The sequence below is a fragment of the Cupressus sempervirens genome, chromosome 9 (assembly GCF_028749045.1).
Source record: "Cupressus sempervirens isolate cs-2001-9-10 chromosome 9, ASM2874904v1, whole genome shotgun sequence".
In the NCBI taxonomy this organism is placed as follows: domain Eukaryota; kingdom Viridiplantae; phylum Streptophyta; class Pinopsida; order Cupressales; family Cupressaceae; genus Cupressus; species Cupressus sempervirens.
Window position 1 is genome coordinate 265,068,965 of NC_143126.1, and position 23,122 is coordinate 265,092,086.

The following is a 23,122-nucleotide window of genomic DNA, read 5'->3' on the forward strand; positions in this document are numbered from 1 at the left end:
ACCCTTGCCTCTTCTTGTCTTTTTCTTCTTCGCGACAAGTTTTTTGCATGCAGGTTTTCTTGGGCTTCGTGGATTTGTTGTGTACTTTTGCTCAAATCCTACACAAACAAGGGTTTAAAATCATCAAATTGCTTATAGAAGAACATTAAATATGCAAACAATGGTTTCAACCCAGAGGAATTCTAAAAATAGAAATATAACAAACACTGAGAAGACATGAATTTAAAGAATGAGCAACTACTGCACAAACCCACAAGATCCTACCTGAATCTGATGCTAAAATAATAAATGCACAAAATACAGAAGAATTTTCTTCCTTTCGAAAGCTCATTTCTTCCAAATTTGCTCCTCCAACACTTGGTAATTGCAAAATGAGCTCTAGATCTCTAATAAAGAGTTCTCCCCTAAATTTAGGGCTTTGATTGTGCAATCACAAGAGAAGACTCATTGATCTTTATCTAATATTATTTTATTATATTTTAAATTTCATGCACAACCTTTTTTCCATTTATTTAAAATATCTTTACTAAATAATTTCTCTCTTTAATTAATTTATTATATTTTCATTCCATGCTTAAGCTTTATATAATTTAATTAAAATAAACTTTATTAAATTTATGTTTTCTCTCTCTAGTTAATTACGAGACATTTTAATAATATATTTATTAATTCAACTAATAATATTATTTAGAGTTTAGTATTAAAATAAAACTCCTAAATAATAATTATTAAATTAAATAAATATAAATATGCCTAAAATTAGAACTTTAATAAAATCTTTTAAATTTAATTCTTTTATTTAATTAATTTATCAATTAATTAGATATCAAATTTCTTTATAAAATTTCCATTAAATTAAATCATTAAATTATCTCTTAATTTGATTTAATTATAACAAAAAATCACAACAAACCCACAAAACCAAATACAACAACTCAACTGAAGACAAACAATAGAATCAAACTCCAAGGTCAAAGCCATGAATTCATGTCACTTGACGAATTCAAATGGGTGAAACTAACTCAAATACTTGTCCTACTTTCTAGGAAAATTGGCTTAAGGATAGGATTTGGTCTCAAGAATTATCTCCCAACTTATACCATTGAGATACTGTGATAGGGTACACTCATCCCGACAATTTAGGGAAGTCAAAACCCAATACCTACAATCTGCATAAAATCCAAGCATGTACATACTCTTATATTCTAAACTAAATAGGCAATGGCAGGGAGTGGTACATCATGTAGATCTTGACTAGTAGATGACTATGACTCCCTTCCTTAACCACATCAAGAATGTCCAACATAAAGAAAATATACACATACACCATATGCATGCAAGTATGGGTTAAGTAATCATATAATTGCATATAAATCATTCCTCTATCTAACATCATGAAATAATTGAATAATTCAAGTATCTCATCACATAACTTAACTAAGAATTAAATAACATCTAATCAATCTAGTAACCAAGTAGCGCTAATCATAAAACACAATAAAAAAATTGGCCTAAAAGAATCTAGAAATACAACCAGAAAATTCAACTAGGGGTAGGTATTACAGCTACTCCCCTTAGACTTAAGCTTACTCCTGGAAGCCTACAAGAAAAATGAAACTAAACTAGGGGTAGGCATTACATTTAGTGTGTGAGCAACTAATGCAAGTAGAAAGAGTTGTAGAACAAAGTAGTATTCCAGTAAGTTTTAGATTTGTCAATTGATGAAGAGGATTTGAAAAGATGAGAACAAAAGCAAACGCAACAAAGTATCATTTTGGTATTCTTGGAACTTAGATGCTTTTCATCTATGTTGTCGTCAATGCCAAAGGAGGAGATTGTTAGCATGAATGATAATAGTATTCCTTTGGGGGAGTATCCTAAGCTCTAGAGAGCATGTACCATGATTGACATGTTGCATTCATGATTCTGTTTGTCATTGATATCAACATAGCAATAATTGTGTGAAGATTGGCAGAGTAGAAGATAGTGAATGAGGTCATATGGAAAAAGGTTTAATGTTATAGTGAAGAAAAATTAAGGACATGTTCTACATTGTCTCTTGATAACAAGGTTAAGTGTGCATGAAGTAAGTCAAAGACACACACAAGATACACTTGATTTACAGAGAGCAGTGTAATGATAGAGCACTTAATAAGCAGTTTATGATGATTGGATTGTATCTCCTAATAGACATAGAATCAAGATATGCAAAGTTATACAGTGATAGAAGATAATATGATGGTGACATCAGCAAGTGTGCAAGGTCTGGAGTCACACATGTGAGAAATTTTAAAGAAAGTGAGCCGATAGTGTTGTGTGATTGCAAAATAATTTATTATCTTAATGTGGTCCTATTATAATTAATTAAGAAAGCCACAAGGCCAACTCAAGAATTTTTTAAGGATAAGGTATAAAGGAAGAACATTTTCCTTTTGGTAAAGTGTGTGTTGGTTTTGAAATACAATTGAGGAGTGCGAACAAGAGAAGATTAATTGGTAAATGCGAGTAAGAAATCCATAGGATTATTGGATGCAAAGTTAGTGATCTGGTATCAAGATCAGAAGAAGAAGAGAAGTCTAGTTGATAGGATAGTGGAAGAGGAAGCTAAAGTATAGTTCATTTCTATTATTTTGCAAGGAATAATACATAGATCATTTGAACATTGGGTTCATTGGTCTTGCCCTTGAAGCTATTTGGATAATGGTTTCATTTGCCTTCTACAACTTCTAATAGGGTTGGAATCTCCTAATAGGGATTCAAAGTCTCCTAACAGGGACTAATATGTATTGAATGTATTTCATTGATTCCTAATAGGGTCCATCCTCTAACATGGAATATTTATATTAGTACATCATTTTTTGAGTACTATCCCCAATGGGGTTTTCCCTCTGATCAAGGGTTACCCTATTTAACATGTCTGGTGTTAATTATGTATGAGTATCTTATTATAGTTGCTGATTATATTGCTCATATGGTTAAGTATTAATAAGGTTGATAATTATTGTAATAGTTGGATAATTGATTCACCCCCCCACCCCTCTGAGTTATATTGGTGGACTTTATATTATAACATAGGGTTTGTGTTAATAAAGGTTGCAAAGTAGTGATGTTCTTTAGGTTGCAAGATATCATGCATTTTACAAGTGTTCATGTCTATGGTTTCAACATTGCAATCCATGAGAAGCATGACTTCACAAGTTTTTCTAGTTTTTATGTAGAAAGGTTTTTTTAAGTAGCGATCATGTTTGAAGTCATAACATCTTTTTTTTTTATTACTTACCCATATTAGTTTTGAAATGTAGCGATCTCAAGGTTAGCATGACTTCTCTATGGGCTTGAGGTCTTATGAACTGGACAACCACAAAGTAGTGATGAAATTTTTTTGTTCTATAGTGCAACTTTTCCATGGTCAAATGAGTTTAATATTGAGTACATCAAAGTGACAATGAGTGATGTTGGTGGTTAGTGTGACTTCTCCATAGTTAACTTATTAACCTTGTTTACAATGGAGGTGGTGTGATAATCCAAAGAAAGTGTGTAGCACTACTTCACTACATATTGTATGAGATAGGATTAAACAATTGCAATGATGCAAGAAACCTTCAACGTAACTTTTCAAGAAAATTTATGAAGCAAGCATGTTACCACATGGATGAAGAAAATCAGAGAGGGATCACAGATCAATGACTGATATCAAAAGTTGCCAAAATATGTGGTCATTCCTTCATGGTTACCATGTGTGTTCACAACATTTTAAAAGTGGTTAAAATCCTAATTTGTGAAGTCATAATGAAGCATATTTGACACTAAGTGCAAGATCTCCAACTTAACTTGGGATAATGTATGAACTATTGTGATGTTGCAATGAAAGCTTTTAAAAGTTAAGTGAAACTTCAAGAATAAGAAGGCGAGACTGATAATAGTGTTACAATTTTTTTGATCTAAAGGAAGGTGTGACTTCTTAGGTTGAGCCTCATGATTAAGGTAAAAAATTTCCAAGTTTCACAAGGAAAGAGATATTTACAGTGCAAGTTCATAGTTTCTCCACATGGTTAGAGGATAAATATTGTAAAGTAGAGATTGTATGCCTAGTGTGACTTTGTAAGGGAATAGATGATGACACAATTGAATCTTTGACCAAGGGAAAATTTTTATGGTTTGTAGTTAGTGCTACATTCCAGCAATTTATGTTGGTGATTTGAATTAGAGTTTGAGGTTGCAAAGAGCATGCTAGAGGAAGAGTGTAGCTTCACAAGGACTTGGATGGTTAGGAGATAGACTATTGTAAGGATTCCATAAGGGTAAATAAAGTAATTGAGTGAAACAACATAACTCTTTAGCTACAAAATCATAAAAAATCACAAAGGATATATAAGTGGATTCTTGGCCAATCAAAATAGTGACATGCTGACAAGGAGTACACTTAGGTACAATGCCACCAAGATTTATGTTTAAATGATTTTTTGAGAGTTTTTAAAAGATAATGCATACATGAGGGAATTTATTGTGATTAATTCTTCTAATAACTTAATAAAATTTGTTCAATTATCAATAAAGATAGCCATTGTAAAACTTTTGGAGCCAAAAACTTGCAAAGAAAAGAAATTTGCAAAAATTCACAAAGTTAGTTTCTATATTAGAAATGGTAGAACAAGGGACACTGAATCATGAAGCTAAAGTAGAGGAAGTTCTAACACCTACAAGTCAAGGAAAAGTAAAGAATCCAAGTGTATATGTGGAAGAATGATTAAAATTGGTCCCTAAATCCTCAAATGCACAATCTACTACTAATTATGAATGGAGGGACCCTTAATTTTATAGAGGAATACCATAGTCCCTAACATAAATGAGAATGATTTGTTCATGATTTTCTATAATAATAGGTTGAAGGATCCTCCTACTTCAAATCCATGGTACAAGAATTTAGGCAAATTGATTGTACTAGATATATTTGTCAATGTAGATCTTGTTAAAGATCTGATTAAAAATTACAATCCTTGCAACTCACTTTTTTCACAAAAAGGACAGGATTATACTATGTAAATTGGATAGGGAAATGCTTGTTGAATTGTTTCGTCTTCAAGGACCTATGACTATGGAAATTGACTTTACAAAATTTGAGGGGACATTTCAAACATAGAAAAGTTTCTTCACCGACAAGGTCATAAGATGGAATATCCCAAGAAGAAAGAAGTAGATGAGATAAATTCCCAAGAAGGTTGAAAAACTCATGTCACTAGAATATTTCTACAAATACTACCAAAATAATTTTTTTAGTGTAAATAAGGTTTTGGGTGTGGATGAGAGCATGAATGCAATTGGTGTTGCTTATGTGATGGATATAAACATCCAACATCAATATACAAACCTAGCATGTGATTATGTAAAGCATATAATAACTATGGTGCATAATTAGATTATGACTACAAGTAATGGAGAAATGGGGAATTTTAAGTACCACCATTATTCATTGCTCATGCATATGAACTTGTATACAAATATTGGCCATCTCGATCCAAATTTTATTGAGTAGACTAAGGAGATGGGAGAGTCACTCCCTGTGCAATTATGGACTAGGGTATGGAACCACTTTTACCCTTATGCTAATTCAATTTTATTTTATAATTATTTTGTGCTTTTTATTATGAATATTTTTGGTTGTGATTTAGAATGAATCCCACATGTTATGAGACAATTACTTAGACTATGTCAATGTTTTGATGAGGTTCAGTTATACCATAATTGGGGGGATGCATTTTTATTTGGTAATACTACTATAATGAGGGTATATGGCTGTCTGTAGCCTCCCCATACTTTTCCAAGATATGCACTAGAAATATTAGGAATTTTTGAGCTCACGTGGCAATATATTTTGATGGAAAAAGAACATTTGGGCCCCTAGAAGTGAAAGGAAGCCTTTTTGTGTAGAAGTTTTAAAATAGGAGATTTTACAATTGGTAAAGACGCTATTGATGATATTGATGAATTCCTTACACACTATAAAATTTCATCCTCTATTGCTAGAACTTGTGATCTTGAAGATATGATTAGAACAACATTGAGAAATATGAGAGGTTATCACTTGCCTACAAGTAAACCATTATGGGAGGAGGATGTCATAAGAAATTATTTTTTTGAGAATGTTCATAGAGAGAGAAACCTTAAATTGGAAGACATATTGAGAGTGGAAGCAAAAATAAGGAAAATTGATCTTGCATTCCTAAGGTTTTATAGTGAGGAAAAATATCTAGATAGGTTTAGTAAATGTATAGTGAATTATTAGGAGATTATGTCACATATGCCTAATGAAGTTCATGAGCAAGAGGAAGAACAAGTAAATCCCACTTCCCCTAGACCTGGTGTTTATCTAGAGGAAGAGGAACTTGAGTCATCAGCATGGGCTTAGAAACACCCTAAATGATAGAAGATGATTGGCATACCTCAAAAGGATAGAGAAAATGTCTTGCAAATCTTTCGTAGTAAATGCCAATACTTTGGTGATTTAAGGCAACATTTCTTGATATCCCAAGCTCCAGAAAGTAGGAGCACTCCTAGTGAATTAGAGTTTTATGCCAAGATGCTAGATGATAGAATTATCCAAGCTCAATAATTTTTGTAGGATGATGATTTATTAAATATGATGAATTTAAAAGTCTCTTATCTAGATTGAAGAAAAATGAGTTAACTTTGGCATTGAAACCAAAAGAATCAGAAGATAAAGTTTCTTAGCTTGTGGGCAACTTGCAAGCATATGACCCAAGTAGTGAGATTCTTATTGTGGAAGAGTCCATAGACTTAGTAAAAATAATTGGAATGTTATTACTCCCTAGATGAGATTTGAGCTCTTCTTTCATGCTAGATCAAATCAAAAAGAAAGAAAAGTCAATATCTTATGAAGCATTTGGCCCTAGAAGTCTACAAAGAGGATCTAGATATGATATAGATGCATAAACTATGTAAGTTTGGAGTATATATCCTAAGCCTAATAATCCAAAATCAATGGATGTGCAGAACATACCTCAAGGAAGTGTGATTTTTTGGAGTGTGTAGTCTACATCTGGTGGAGAATTTTTTTGTTTACTTAATGAAGTGACAAGATTGAGTCAAGAAAAAATGGATCAAATTGAAGAGGACTTGGCTCAATAATTCAAGGATTATGTTACAAGCAACAAAAAAAATGAATGATAAATAAAGACTTTGAAAAGTACCTCTAGAACTCTGATAGGAATGGTTGATAAGGAGGTGCAAATAGAAAGAGAGGAGTTAGCACCAATGGTGACAATAGATTAATTTGTAAGCATAGAGGTTGATACATAAAACTTGAGAAGAGATGTAGAGAAAGGTGAAATAAAAGGTATTCTACACTCCAAAATAATTATATTGAATAATATCTCTCAAAATGTGCATATTGTTTATATATCTCTCCAAGGTACAAGGCACATGTCTTGAGATACATTATCTTTGTTAACTCCTTTGTTTAATCAGTACAGTACTTATTCCCAATTCTTTGAAAAGTTTATTCTAATAATGGCTCAAATTAAGGAGTTGCTACGAGAAATTATTACCACAAATAAAATGCTTGGTAGGGTAAAATAGCTATATGGTTTGTTTGCTAGTAAATTGCAAATAGTATAGAATAAAATAAAAATTCTTGTTGATGGTATGCAAGATTGTGTTTCTCCTATTGGAAATATAAGAGGAGTAAATGAGAGGGGATGGGTGAATTAGTTACTACAAATAAATCCCAAATCACTTAGATGTCAATACAAAATAAACTCTAAAAACTAAATATTGTTGATGCTCAATAAACACACATTAACTTTTGTAACTCAATAAATACTAAACATACTTCGTAATGCATTAACATGTAGATCTTAAGATGTTATATGTGGTTATCATTACCTTAACATAATTGGAAGCATATAAAATAAATAGCATGAACACATTTTACACCAAGATTTAACGTGGAAACCCAATTTGGGAAAAACCACCAATTGCAACTAGTTACGATTTCTACTCTTCTATGGTGAGCCCTGTAAGGAGCCAACCCTGTTAAAGGTTACAAAACACACTATTAGGTGTGACCCTATTAGAGGATTTAATCATCCTATTAGGAGTGGCTTTGTCAGAGGTCTTTAGGAAATTCAATAGAACTACCACCTTGTTAGAGGATTTACAAATGACTGTTAAACCAACTTTGTTAAGAGATTTAGATCACTCCTACAATGGTTAGATAGTAACAATGAAATGACCTAATTTTGATGCAACTAGAATTATTGATTATAGATCTCTATTCTAGCTTGTACTTGGTCCTTCTTGATCGAATGTATCTTTTCATCTCCACAAAGGTATTTTTCTTATTGTTCTGATTTGCTTCCTTACTACATTATCAAATCTTCAAAATCTTCCATGCAATCACACTTTTTTTCTCACACACTTCAAATTCTCAACTTGACCATATACTTATATCATCCATATTGTCAATTCAGCTCATATACAACTTAGAATAGTTAATATTCATCACCTTAGTTGGCTAGAACCAATAGATAAATCAATTAAACTCAATATGCCAAAATAAGAAAATCCATTGGTAGTTGACCCAGCTTGGTAGACATTAACTCATAAGTGATTTTCTTGTGTTAACCAAGTGAAGCCTGGTCAACATTGCATACTAAAAAATTACTTTGGTAACCGAGTGAGCTTGGTTAACACTCATCATCCAAAGACTTTCCTTTGGCACCCGAGTGAATTTGGTAGACACTACCTTTTGAACTAGGCAAACTCCAGAATGTTTGGTAGCCACAGAAAACTATCTTCAATGCCTGAATGAGCTTGGCATATACTAACTGATAATGATATGGAATTTTGTGTATCATCAAAGACAATACATAATTAATTAATTGTATCCAATATCTCCTATTGTTGATAATGGTAAAAGCTTGAAAGAGCTACATGAATGGTCCTAATATTTTGATTAAATTTAGAATAATGAGAAAGTTGTCTCATATTTTAATGGAGACGTTGATGTGTCAATTTTCTATGAGGTTGTCGATGCATTGTATAAAGTTGAGATGGACATGAATAAGTTTTTTTTTTATACAAGGTCCATTATAGATGCCAAGTGAAATAAAATTTTAAATGAACTTAATATGGTTAGAGATACTACATGGCCAGATGAGGAAAAAGACATTACTATTTGGGAATCTTTAGCAGAGATATGGGCTTTACCTACTAGAGACATTTAATGAACATAATTGGAGCAAACCATGAAGAGATGAAAGAGAGAGGACAATTATCTAAATATGATATCTTAATTATATGGCTCAATTGCTATGGATGTGCTACAAGAAGTCTAAGGTGTTGCTACATATGGTGGCTAAATGAAAGAGTCTGTAGTTGGTATACAAAGTAAGAAGGCTTAAGGAGATGAATTATTGAAGGGTGAAAAAGTTATTAGAGATGAAGAGTATGAATTCCAAGTAGAATGGAGGATTGAATGTAAGATTTGTAATCTATAAGTGATTTGTTATTGTTATTAGATGAAGTCCTACTATTACTCTCTAACAATTGTATCAATCTGGATAAATCCTTTGGACTAAGGTTGACCTAGAATAAATTAGTAAATCTTTTAATAGAGTGAAATTCTAATGGAATTTTCTAAAGTCCTCTAACAAGGTTCACTCCTAACAGGGTGGTTGAAATAATTTAACTAAGTCACATTTGACAGTGTGCATTATAAACTTTAACAAAGTTGGCTCCTCATAGGGCTCACTTTAGAAGAGTGAAAATTGGTAGCATGTTACTGGTGATTTTTTTTCCAAATTAGGTTTTTATGTAAAATCCTTATGTAAAAATGTGTGATTAATTTTGTGGTATTGCATGTTTACATTTATGCAAAGTTATTTTAACCTAGGACAACAATATGCAAATGTTTAAGATATGGAATGATTAATTATGCATAAGTATAAGTTGAAGTACTAAAAAATTTTATTCGTACATTTGGACATTAGATAACTGATTGACCCCCCCCCCCCCCCCCCAAGTTATTCTAAACTTTCCAAAAATTGGTATCAAAGCACCAAGTTCTTGTGAAGAGAGAGTTTGAAGGTACTTAAAGCTAAAGATCAAGATGTATAGAAAGTAGGTGCCCAAGTTAAACAAGGAAAACTTTCTTGCATGGCAAGGATTGATGAAGCCACATCTAGGAGGTCTTGGAAATTATGCAAAGTCAACTATCACCATTGAGCAGGTTGATCCAACTAGAGCCCCAACTATTGAACAATTAAAATAGAAGAAGGAACACAATCATGCAATGTTGGGGATTGCATTTTCCCTAAGCTATTTAGATTTTGATGACATCAAAGGATGTGATTCTACAAAGAAGATGTGGGATTCCCTATAGAATATATATGAAGGAGACAAGAATGTGCTAAGAGCAAAAGTTGAAAGTCTTGGAGGAAAATTTAATAAAATGAGAATGCAAGAAAGTGAGACTATTGTGCAAGGATCAAAGATGTTGTTAATATTATTCAAGTATCTAACAAATAGATTGAAGATAAGACTATGATTATAATAGTATTTAGAATCTTTCTACATTTCTATGCTATTAGAGTCTCTAATATACAAGAAATGAGGTGTACTCCTAGTAGTAATCTTACCCTTGAAGGACTGGTTGGTAGACTCACTTCTTTTGAACTTTCAAATTTTGATAATTTCAAATTTGATAATGTTGAATCTTCTTTCAAAGATAAGATGACACCAAAAGATAAGAAAAAAAAAGCCATACATGTTGCTAGTGACAATGATACGAATGATCAAGAGCTAGAAGAATTGGAAGCACTGCTAGCTAGGAAATTTCATAAAGGAAAAGGAAAATGTAAAGGTAAGTTACCCATCATATGTTTTAATTGTAATGAACTTGGTCATATTTCAGCAAGATGTCCTAAAAATTTGAACAAAAGGAATGAAGACAAATGTAGAGGTAGAAAAGTTGATAGTAACAAAGGCTATAAGGACAAGGGAAAGAAGGCTTGAAGAAGAATCCAATGATGAATCTAAAGATCGTGATGATGAAGTTGTCTATGTTGCTATGAAAGATAATTCTAATGAAGATGAGGCAACTTCATGATATCTTATGTAAACTGTTGGCCCACTTTTCACCTTATATCCATTTTGCAAAAGTGGAGATTTTTGTGTCTTAGTTTGGTCTAGGTATGTCTAGGTCTAGTTTTTCCCCTTAGGTGAAAAGAGTCTCCATCGGATTTTCCATCTTTCCCTTCTCCCACATTTTATGGACAGGTGGGTTTTCCTTAATGTCATGAGTCTATTGATAGCTTAGTACCTATTTCTATGGGGATTCTTACAATTCACAAAGTTATTCACAAAGCTGAACTTGTTCATGGCTTATCATGTTTTTCCTGTGAAAGAATGAAGTTTTCAAAAAATTGAGTATCGCCTTCTCCTTGGTAGGTTTCCAACCCATGAAGGTGATTTCCTACAAAGTTTAACAAATGAGGCTTACACATTGAGATAAGAAGACAATGAATTGCTTTATGGAAAATTCCCATTTTCATTACAATTTTTTGCCTTGGGAAACATTTGGGATTCATCATGATGCTCAGAATCATCCTTAGTAGGAAACCCAAAAATTACTTCTCCTCGGCAGGCTTTTGACCCATGAAGTCCTTTTTCCACCAAAGGAAATTGTAAAGGAAAGAGACAAGGAAGTGGTCCCCCTTTTGAATTTCATAGTCCTTTCAAGATTTTCAAACCCAAAGGAAATGTTAACTCAAAAGATAAACTGTAAATAAAGCCTGGGTAGAAAATAGAAATCACCTTCTCCTCAGTGGGTTTTCAACCCATGAGGGCGATTTTTTGTATTCATAAAGAAATAAACTTTATAAGTAGATTGGGTTCATGAATTACACAAAAGACATCTTAAGATGTTAATGGAAACAATCTAACACTATTGGAAAGGTATACTAAGTAGAATCTGGCTAGGCGAATATTTCCTTACAGAGCACTCTATTCTTAATTCTCTAAAATTGAATGGAAAACCAAAAGGTAAGTATGAAAGAAAGGAAAGTTACCATTGGGCCAATGGAAATAGTGAAAAGACACCAAAATTTCCATTAGAAGCTCTCGCATTTACCTATTCAATAGATTTATTCGTTAATTCATTTGTGTGGCACAGATCCTAAAGATTCATGGATGAATTAGGATTTCTATATAGAGGGAAACATAACAATTTTTCAAACTACCACTTTTTCTTGAACTGTTATGTTGTTAAATTGCACAACACTTTCAAATTTTTTCTGGTTGTGAATTCAATTCTCTGTGCCTCATCTAAATTCAAAGTTTCAATTTACTTCATTCTCAAATAGAATGGCAACCAGATTTGTAGGGTTTGATGGGCTAAATGGGATCAAGTCCACATTGCAGAACTTCATAGATACTTCACTCTGCTTTTATGATATGCAAGATTTCCAAAGGAGGCTAAAGTCAGAGCCGATTCATCCTATAACCAAGAAGCTCTAAGGAAGTGGACTAGTGGAGGCAACTAGTTTCCTAGTGGTAGTCCAAGCTCTAAAATTGATTTATGAATGCATAAATCACTACAATCTAGATACTAAAAAAATTATACTACCTAATCATATAGTACTAATCTCCATTGATAGGCAAACTATAGTGAATTTTCTCTAAGTCCCAGAATGAGAGGAGTTTTTAGAATTGACAGTAGGAGTAGTCTTTGATTTCTCCTTGAAGAAGATGGTGTGGAGGAAAGAAATCATGCGATCCTAGTTTCAAAAGCTATGGGGCGCCAAGAGTAAGGTCCCCAAAACTCTATTTGGTACTAATCTCAAGCCTGAGATTATAGACATTTTGGTTCTCCTACATAGATTGAAAGGTGAGGTAGAGGCTCTAAATTTTGTTGAACATTATTTCTTTTTGGTAAAAATTATTTAGTTAGATACGTAGTATATTGATTGGGCATATAAGGTAAGTGAGAATTTGTCCAAAGCTCACAACACTGCAAAATTTTACAACACCTTTTATATGTCTTCCCTTCTAATTTATATGCTAGCATCTCTACAATTGTGGTCAAGCCTTCCAAGAATAGAAAACTTTCCTAATGATGTGAAATGTTATGAGTTCTATCTATGTTTGCAATTGCAAAATAGTTATGTGGAATATGTAAATGTTAATGACATGTTTATAATGAGAACTTGCAGGAAACTTCAAGGATGCTAAGAGAGGAGGTTCATCCCAGAGGCAATGATAGCTATTAGTCAATTTGGGAACTATTTTATCCAGTTCTCATCTTTCTCATATTTGTGTCTTGTAGCTTTCGATGGATTTCCCTTGAAGTTTCCCAGGTACCCAAATGATATGATCACGTTGATAGAGATTGTGAGGTAGGCAGTGCAAGTGAATGTGCTAAGTAGAAGCTTGAAGAAGAAAGAGTATGAATTCCCTATGAAAGTTGGAGCTTATAGTTGCAAGTCCTACTCCAATGCAAAGAATATGCTCAAAGTGTTTGAGATAAAATAAAAATTGGAGGCGTATGAGGTCATGAGACCTATGTTTGATCTGAATGGATATGCAAGGGATGTATTGCAGATTGAAAGTGTGATCAAACACATTACCACCATTGAAGACTATTAGGTAGATTGTAAAGATGAACTTGAAAGTTGAGATCATACTTCTGCTAGGCTTATAGTGGAGTAAATTAAAACATATGGTATCAACTTCAATGCTGAAGGATTGGAGGATGATGGAAAAAATATGTATAGCAATACATATTTAACTAAGATAAGGAGAATTCCTATCAGTTTGGAGCCTTATGAGGATGCCAAGGAGGATTTAGATGTTATGATGGCCAAAAATCATCAAGAGAACTGGGAAGCAGGTTGAATGGATGAAGAAGAGGAGCCAAAGTAAAGGTACAACAACTCAAGCCTCTCCAGTAGCTGTAATGCCTTCTTTCTCCCAGAGTGTTATACCATGCATAACAATAGCTACCACTCAAGGACTAGCTCAACCTTTAGGTGGAGGTGATCAACCTCTAGACAAGAGCATTCCTATAGCTAAGACTTGTCATGGTGGCTCCCTCCTAGTCATCGAAACCGAAATTGGTGCTAAAGAGAAGAAGATAGAGGAGCCAAAGGATAGTGTTGCCACTCCAGTTCCATTTCCCCATGTCACACTAGTTCCATCTCCTCATGTTTCTCTAGTTACTTCTCCCCATGTTACTCCAGTTCCCTCTCCTCATCATAGCCCTATTCCACTAGTAAGTGCTACACTTATACAACCAAGTGGCTCCTCAATATAGATAGTAGAGTTGGGAGATGGAAAGAGCAGTAGTAGTGAGTCTATTGAGTCTGATGAGGTAGCGAAGAAAACTCCAGAGGTAGATAAAGCCTAGAGCTCTTCAAAGCTCATTTCTCAAGATCTGAAGAATCCCTGCACTTCAACTATGGTGACAATCACTCTAGCTAAAAAAAAGATTTTTAGTATAGAATCACTTGGGATGGTCTCCAAAATGATAGGCATTGATTCCTAGTTGGAGGATACTCTAGAAAGAAAGAGGAAAGGAAAGATGAAAGTGCTCTCGCCAAAGACACTGTATCACTTGTAGTTCATTTTAGATCTGCATTAACCAAGGTAAAGAAAAAAAAAACTTTTTCTATACTAAGGCAAGATCCAAAAATAGGGCACTTGACAATGGAGATAGCCAAGCCCAACAAAGGAGGAAGGATAGAAGATATGACTCCTGATGATTTTAGTCTACACTTAGTGGACCTTGGAGAGGCTAGGCATGACACTGAGGTTGATTTGTGGAAGTCAACCAATGAGTTGATTAAGGGGCAATGAGGCTGAGATAGAAAAATTGAACAAGTTCATGAGACAATTGGTTACTCCCTTGGCAACTATCTCTGGAGTATCAGTAACCAAAAATTCTAGTGGTGGGTAAGTGCAAGAACTTGGGTCTCACTTTTGGGCAAAAAGTGGAAGTGTTTTTCGTATTTTTGAAATTTCTTGTCAATTGATGTCAAAATTTGAGGCAAATAGAGATTAAATATAAAAAGCTTCAAATATAAAAAAATTTGTGTTTGGAATCTAGTTTTTGAATATGTAATTTATTTGTATACCTATATGATAGATTTTATTTTTGACATGGATATTTAAAAACCACTTTTTCAAAATGCTTGTTTCAAGACCATACCACACTCGTGTATGGACACCACAATTTGACACAAATAAATGAATTTTCATAAATCCTTTTAAAAAGAGTTACCTAATATATCTAAGATTGATAAAAATATTTTTCCTTAATTTTTTTATTATTAATTATTAATTGGCTATGAAGATAAATTTTTAAACCTCTCATGTACAGACACCATAATTTGATCAGAATTTCACTTTTTTCAAAAATTCTTTTTTTAACCTCAAAAGAATTGTATGTAGATTGATGACATATAAATTAGTTTAAAGTTTTAGTGAGCTTCACTATTTTACATTTAGGTACCACCTTTCATTAAAAAATAATGCAAAAATACTAAATAAAATCATAGCACTATAAAATTTATATTTCTAAAATCAGGATAGTGAGAGCTCTAATGGGTTTTTGTTTCATTTAAAAATTTGATTGGGAAGACCCTATAAAAATTACGACAAGGTGTGAATTTTTTAGTTCAATGCCTTAGCCAAATCTCGAGAGGTCAAGGCATATGCTTGGTCTCACCAAGCCTATCCCAAACCAAAATCCGAGGTAGGAGAAAAAAATCTCGCCCAATGTTGTAAGGAATAGGTACCCATTATTTAAATTCAAAAAATGGGTACCTGTTTTGAAAAAATCAAATTCGCATACAAAATCCCCCCCAAAAAACAAAATTTTAAATTTTTAGAAATGGGTAACTATTTTTTAAAAGTAAAAAATGGGTACCTATTTCTAAAAAATACATTTTTTTATGTTTTCAAAAACGGGTACCCATTTTTTGAAAATTAAAAATGGGTACCTGATTTTTAAAAAAATAGGTGCCCGTTTCTTAAATTTTGGATCGAGCGCTGGAGCCTAAAATGGGTACCCATTTCTAAAAGAGAATGATCTCAATCCATAGAATTCCATGAAATTGAGACCCAACTCCTTGCTTCTACCCTGCTGCTAAGGTTCAGGCCCTCATCTCTCAACTTCAAGAAGATGGGCACTTTGGTCAAATTGGTAGGGAATAGATTGGGAAGCTCAAATTAGAAGGAGCTTCTATTATAGAACAAATTGGTAATATTATCCTAAGATTGGAAATAGAGAAGGATAACATATTATTAAATAGCAATACTCTAGTTGGAGAAAGGATGAAGTGTGATGATTGTGTCTCTCTTCAGAAGATGATCATTTAGATGAAGGTGAAGGAAGTTGTTGAAGCAAAAATCTTGCCAAAGGGAGACAAACTTCTATTCGAGTGGCTTCAGAGCATGCAGTTCAAGATAGAAATGATCCTATTAGTAGAAAAGGGACTTAAAGAAATAGAGGATAAAGCAAAGAAGACCCAAGATAGAGGATTTGAACTCTTGAAGGGGCTACACACAGATTCACAAACTAGTGGCTAAGGAAAAGCACTCATCAAGATAAATGTCATGAAGCATAACTTCTCCAAATTTTTGGATAGTCTATATGGTGTGTCTTCTAGTAGTCAAAATAGAGTTGTAGAGCTCCAAACACTCAATGGATGCATACACATGGCCACGGAGGAGCTACCAAATCAATTGAATGTTGTCAAGGAGTTGGCTAGAGAACATTCCAAATGGCTCTTGAGATACACCAACATACACGTGCCTAAGCATGAATAGCTAATCCCAATCATATTTTCTGCTAAGGCCTATAGAGTGAAAGTAGAGAAAGGGAAGAAGTCAAAGTGATTCACATTTTGTCCCCTTTTTTTTGTTTTCTTATGTAATTATTGTAATACGAAAAACTGGTGTCTTACCATTTGTCATTTTTGAGAAGATGAACCAATTAAACTTCTATTGTAAGGGTCATCTCAAAATCATATATGTATGAAATTGAAAGATTAATAAAAGGTCAAAATTTTTTTGGTGTGAAATACTTGATGTTGCAAAGATAATTGAATGGTATTTTGGTATCAATTATTTTCTATTCCATTTCTGTTAGTTATAGTTTTATGCTTTCCCTTTTGTCTAAATTGAAGCAAGGAAAGAACAGAGTTTCACTCCCCTATTTCAAAACAATGAACAAATGTGATAAGTAGTGTCACTGCATGTTGAAAGAGAGATCCCTTAAGCATTTTTCCTTTCAAACTAGCTATAGTTTAGATTCAAATTAACTAAGTTTAGTTTTATTAATCATACTATTAAGCTTTATGACTTCATAAGATGTGTGGTTTCATAAGCTTAATCAATTCTTCAAAAATCCTTTTAGCCTGAGTTAGATTATGTTTAGGACTAGCTTGGTTTACCCCTTCTATTATCAGGTCAAGAACATACCCTCATTTTAAGTTTTAGAAACAAAACATAATTTGTTGTAAATCTACCATAGGGAGTTGTACCTCTTAATTCAAAGAAAAGCCAGTTTACTCATAAGTGTCTTTTTAGCTATTTGAAATCAGATATTTTTCCTAATTTGGGCTTTCAAGAGTCATAATCAAAGAAGAACAAATTTGTTTACCAATAGATTTTTGGTGACTTTGCTGGGGAATACAAATAGTCACTTGACTAAAAAGGGTAATATCATGAGGAAAAATGGTACTTCCTCATGAAAATATTGTTCTAGTGCTCCAACCTAACCTTGATTTTCAAGATGACCAAGAAGACATAATTTCATATCTTAATACATTTATTTGGAGACATAGGAGGAACACTAAAAATTAGAAGAATGCTAGCCAAGTATTGGAAGAGGAAGAAAGAAGAGCTAAAGCTTTGGAAAGATTTTTTCAAAGGAGGGACATCCAAAGATCAGAAAGACAATTAAGATAAGAAGCTCAAAGAAAAAATTAACTTAGCACCCTAGAACAAACAAGGTTCCTTAGAAGTACAAAGGAATAGGCTAGGCAAGACTCTATTTTTGATAAACTTATAGAGCTTGGTTTTCCCATCTTAGACATTCCAAAGTGGAAAGGTGAAAAGAAAAGTTGAAATAGACCACCTTCTCCTATTAGGGATCAAAACACTAGTACTTCACATTCTACCTACCAGGTATTGGCCCTGCACAGAATTACTGCTCCCCCAATTGTTAATTTCCTGCCATACATTTCTAGAACTGTCATGGCTACTCCATGGGCTACATCAATAGGACCATTAGCACTAAGAACTTACCATCCACTCCTAGCTAGTTCAAGGAAGAACTTCCAAAAAAATTTAGGAGATGGGAAGGTTACTATAGTTGAACACATTAAAGCCTTCTTTGTAGCTACTCACATCTTAGGAGTTGGAGATGAAGATATTGCTATAATATTATTCATTGAAACCTTGATAGAAAGTGTAGCAGACTAGTTCTATCATCTAGATGATGGCTCGATCACTATTTGGGATACAATGAGAATTGCCTTTGAGACAAGGTTTAAAACTGCAGAAGATGAACATGCCTTGTTAACACAGTTGACTTCCATTAAAAAGCAACCCACCATGAGTATGAGAGATTTTGTTACTATGTTCAGTAAGATTATTAGTAGAATTCCAACTATGGATAGACCCATAGCCCATAATGTGAAAACCTTCTATATAAGTGTGATGCCCCCAGATGTCAATTATGACTTGAGAAGAGCACATCCCACAGATTTAGGAGATGCACAAGAGAAGGAAATTGAATTTGAAGATGATTTAATTTCCATGGGAAAATGGAAGCAATAACTTCAAAATAAAGGAAGTTCTAGTAATACCTCATCATCTAATGAAATTATTCAAAAATTGTCAAATGAATTGATAGTAGTAAAAAGGCAATTACCCGAATTCAATAATTCCTATGAGAAAAACTATCAAAATTTTCTAGGAAGGAACAATGATGGAAAATATCTGCAACTTATAGGATCACAACCTAGGTTGCAAATTGAAGCAACACCAAAGAAAGGAATATGGGAAAGATGTGTGTCTTTCATTTGACAATAGATCATGATAGTGAGAGCTATCCAAAAACTGCTCATATGATGCAGTTATTATCCACCAATGAGTTGAACACTGCAACCCCTAGTCTAGAATTAGATTCATACTCAAATAATGACTCTGGAAATTTATTTTTAGAATGAGTCAAATTCTGAATCAAAAGGTGAATGCTATGCAATTATTGATGGAAATTCTTACACAGTATTGACTCGAGGTCAAAGGAAAAAGAATCAATCCTCCAGTCATGTTCACAAGAATGATCCCAGTCCTTTAGCAAGTAATTTTCTTATTTATCAAGGAGTTTCCACTTCACAAATGGGTAAGGAAAAAATTCCTTTTGATTTCATTCAATTCTATAAAGAATCAAAAATTCAAATTTCCCCTATAGATTATTTGAAGTCTCACCCTTCTGAGTTAAAAGACTAGTAGATTGATGTGAAGGGAATGTTTTAGATTTGAATCACAATGTGATTGTTGAGAAAGGAGATGAAACCTTTACATCTAGCCTATTTAATCAAGAGGATTCTACTATTTTAAAAACCTCTCCTAGGCAAAAACCCAACCCTTTTTATATCTCACTATATATCAATGGGTGCAAATAAAGCAATTGCATAATAGATTCAGGTGCATCAAAAAATGTTATGCCCTATTCTATGGCTAAGGCCCTGGGCCTCAACCTCACTAAGGTACATGGAAGATGTTATTCTATGGATGCCAAACAGGTTCCTTTTCTTGGGAAAATTAAAGATGCTCATGTAGCCTTGGCTTCACAACTAGAAAAGAAACTCTTATTGACCATTCTAGTAGTAGATATTCCTACAAGTTATGGACTTCTCTTAAGTAGGAGTTTTTACTAGGACTTAGGAGGAGGAATAAAATTAGACTAGTCCTAGGTAGTCATACCTATCAGGAATAAAAAAGTCAAATTAGAACCTGAAGAAAAGGCAAAATTTACAATCTTAAAATCAAATGATCCTAAAGCTCAGATCCTCTATCAAGAGTTGGAGTTCAAAAACTACATGTTATTTACTAAAGAGGCTCTAGATGATCATGGAAATGAAAATCTAAGTGAAGGAATTCTTAACAAGGAAAAAGATTTAACAGGCATATGGACACTAGAATTTGATGGAAGTTGTTCCTCTTCAAGATCTGGCGTAGGTGTAGTGTTAATACCTCCTAAGGGAGAACCCAAACCCATGGCCTTCAAATTGGAGTTTGGCAATACAAATAACATTGTAGAGTATGAGGCCTTGTTACTAGGGAGATGAACACCAAAGCATAGTGGAGAACTATAATCTATTAAGTGTGTCACGATTGCATAGTGTAGGTTGCAAAGTTGAATTTGATAACAAGAAGGCTAAGATCTATGAAACTGATGGAAAATGAATTGGAAGTGGAGATTGAACTAGAGGTAATCTATTTTATCTTGACATGAATGATACTACTTATCTTGCTATACAATTTGATAATGTGTGGCTATGACACAAAAGGTTATGTCATGTGAATTTTGACAATTTGGTCATTATTAGTGAGATGAAAAGAGTCAGAGGTTTTCCAAAACTAAATAAACCTAATAATGTGATGTGCAAACAATGTTAGTTAGGCAAGATGACAAATTCTAGTTTTAAAAGTAAGAGTCATACTTCAAAAAAAATTCTAGAATTGGTTCTATTGGAGTTCTTTATGGTAAGGAACATATCGAGTGAATTTAAACCTAATACTAGGAAACAAAGATAGGGACAAGCCTAAGGATGAGCTAAATCCTATAATCAATAGGGCTAAACCTTAGTTCTATGCCAACATTAATAGAGTCATATGGATTCACTTCTCTTTAGGCTCTGCAAGCTCAAGGTAGGAAAACCTAAGGGATTAATCTAGTTAACTTGATACTTTATCTTTCAAGATTATTCCTTATGGTAGAAATGGTCAATATTCTTCTGTAATTTTTAGATAAACTCTCTGAGCATAGTAGCTAACTATAACCAAAAAGTAGATGCAAATAAGTGATGACCAACACTTAAGTTCTTGATACATTAAATGGTAAATTGTTTCATTGTTATGAATATGCTACAATCAAGTGAATTATCAATGTATTCTTGAACTTTTAAATGAACCAGTTTCTTATCCAATGGAATTTAGAGTCAAAGATTAGTAGATTTGGACCTTTTAATCAACTTGTGATTAAAATTGTCAACATTAAACTCTATGTTTCATTCTAATTCTCATCCTTTTCACAAGCCCTAAACCTTATCCATTACCAAAAGTAATTACCCAATTCTTTAAATTAGCAGTAATCAATAAGAGATAAATAGTTGTTTAAATTGCATTAAATTGAATGAAACTTGTTCATTCAGTCCTAAGATTATGGATATGTGAGAAAGGAAAAAACTCAAAGATAATGATAATTAAAGAAAAACCTTTTTATTTAGAACTTAATATTGCTAATAGTAACTCATGATATAACAAAAAGATAAAATATAGGTACCAAGTGTTCATTTCTTAATTCAAGTATGCAATAACTGAACTCATTCATATAATAATAGAATAAATGGATGGACTGCAAAATAATACATGACACATGAGAAAAGTATACAGACAACCAACCTCTACTCTTCATCTTGGAAATCCATATATAGGATTGCAACATGCTACATATTAGAGGAGGACACATGTCAAAATGTTAATGGATACAAAAAAATTTGGAAGAAGGGAATAAAAAGGTATACAGAATATTCTTCCAAAATATTGACTAGAAAAAGATAAGTACTTGAGGTAGTAAGAGAACATTTATATCAAGCGTTTTATTTTTCTCCTTCTTGTCCTTCACTAACCTGTATGCAAAATATCTAAACTACTTCCTACCGGTAGAGTTTTAATTTCTCCTACTACTTCCTAGACATAAATTTCCCTTTTGGTGGGCCACTCTATAGTTTTGACTTCTTGAAAATCCTGAATGGCTTTGGTCCACCTGGCATCCATGACTGCTTTTGATTCAATAATAAACTTATTTAAATCTATTTCTACCTTAAATAGGGAATCAATCAATTTATTATATGGGAAATCAGAAATGTCTTCATAAATTGACACTATAGCCTCCTGAGTCAAAATATTATCAAAATAAGTAGACCACTCTTTCTAGTCTATCACTATGCTATTAGTATCCAAAATTGATGTACGTAGGGTTGTATTCCCTAAGATAAAACCTTCAAATTCCATTGTATAGTTTGCAATTTTCTAGTGAAGAACCCATCAATTCTTTCACTATTTCCAATCCTTCCTTCACTGTAATTATTTTATTAGGAAAATTTGGCTTTTTAGACATGAGTACAATTAGCCTCTCTAAAAATTTAAATATATGCCCCTCAAAGATTAAATGTGGGTGATAGCCATGAAAGTGCCTCATTGTAAAATTGGTCAGCACTTTATAGAGCAACATAAAAACTATGAGCCTCCTGTGACATGTTTTTTTAACACTTCAATTCTATGGCTCATCACGTTCTTAAGGACAACTATCCTCATATCACCTCCCCGTTGAGTAGATGGAGCATTAATGCTCATTCTTCTTTGTTTTGATACCTCCTCTTCTCCCAAATCCTCTATTTGTATTAGGGCTTTAGCTATATCCCTAGCTAGGTGTTATTGACTTTCAAGTTCATCCCTCTATTTTGTAGCAACTGACTGCTCTACCTATGTAAGTTGTTCCTTGAGAGATGAAACTTCATTCTCTAATGCTTAGATTTTGGCCTCAAGCTCCACATTCCTTTCTTTATACACATGGCTGATTCTAAGCTCATCTTCATAGAGCTTCCTCACATCTATGTAATCATGTATGGATTTTGACAATCTTGTCTCCATCTCTTCTACCTTGGCTTCATTCATAAATGAAAACTATTTTAATGCCTTGGAAGTCTCTATGCTAGAGGTGCCCTGTAGAGTCCATAAAATCATATTACCTTTCTTAGTACTCTATAAATCCATTAACTTTGGTTTATTGGAGGAAGGAGCCATA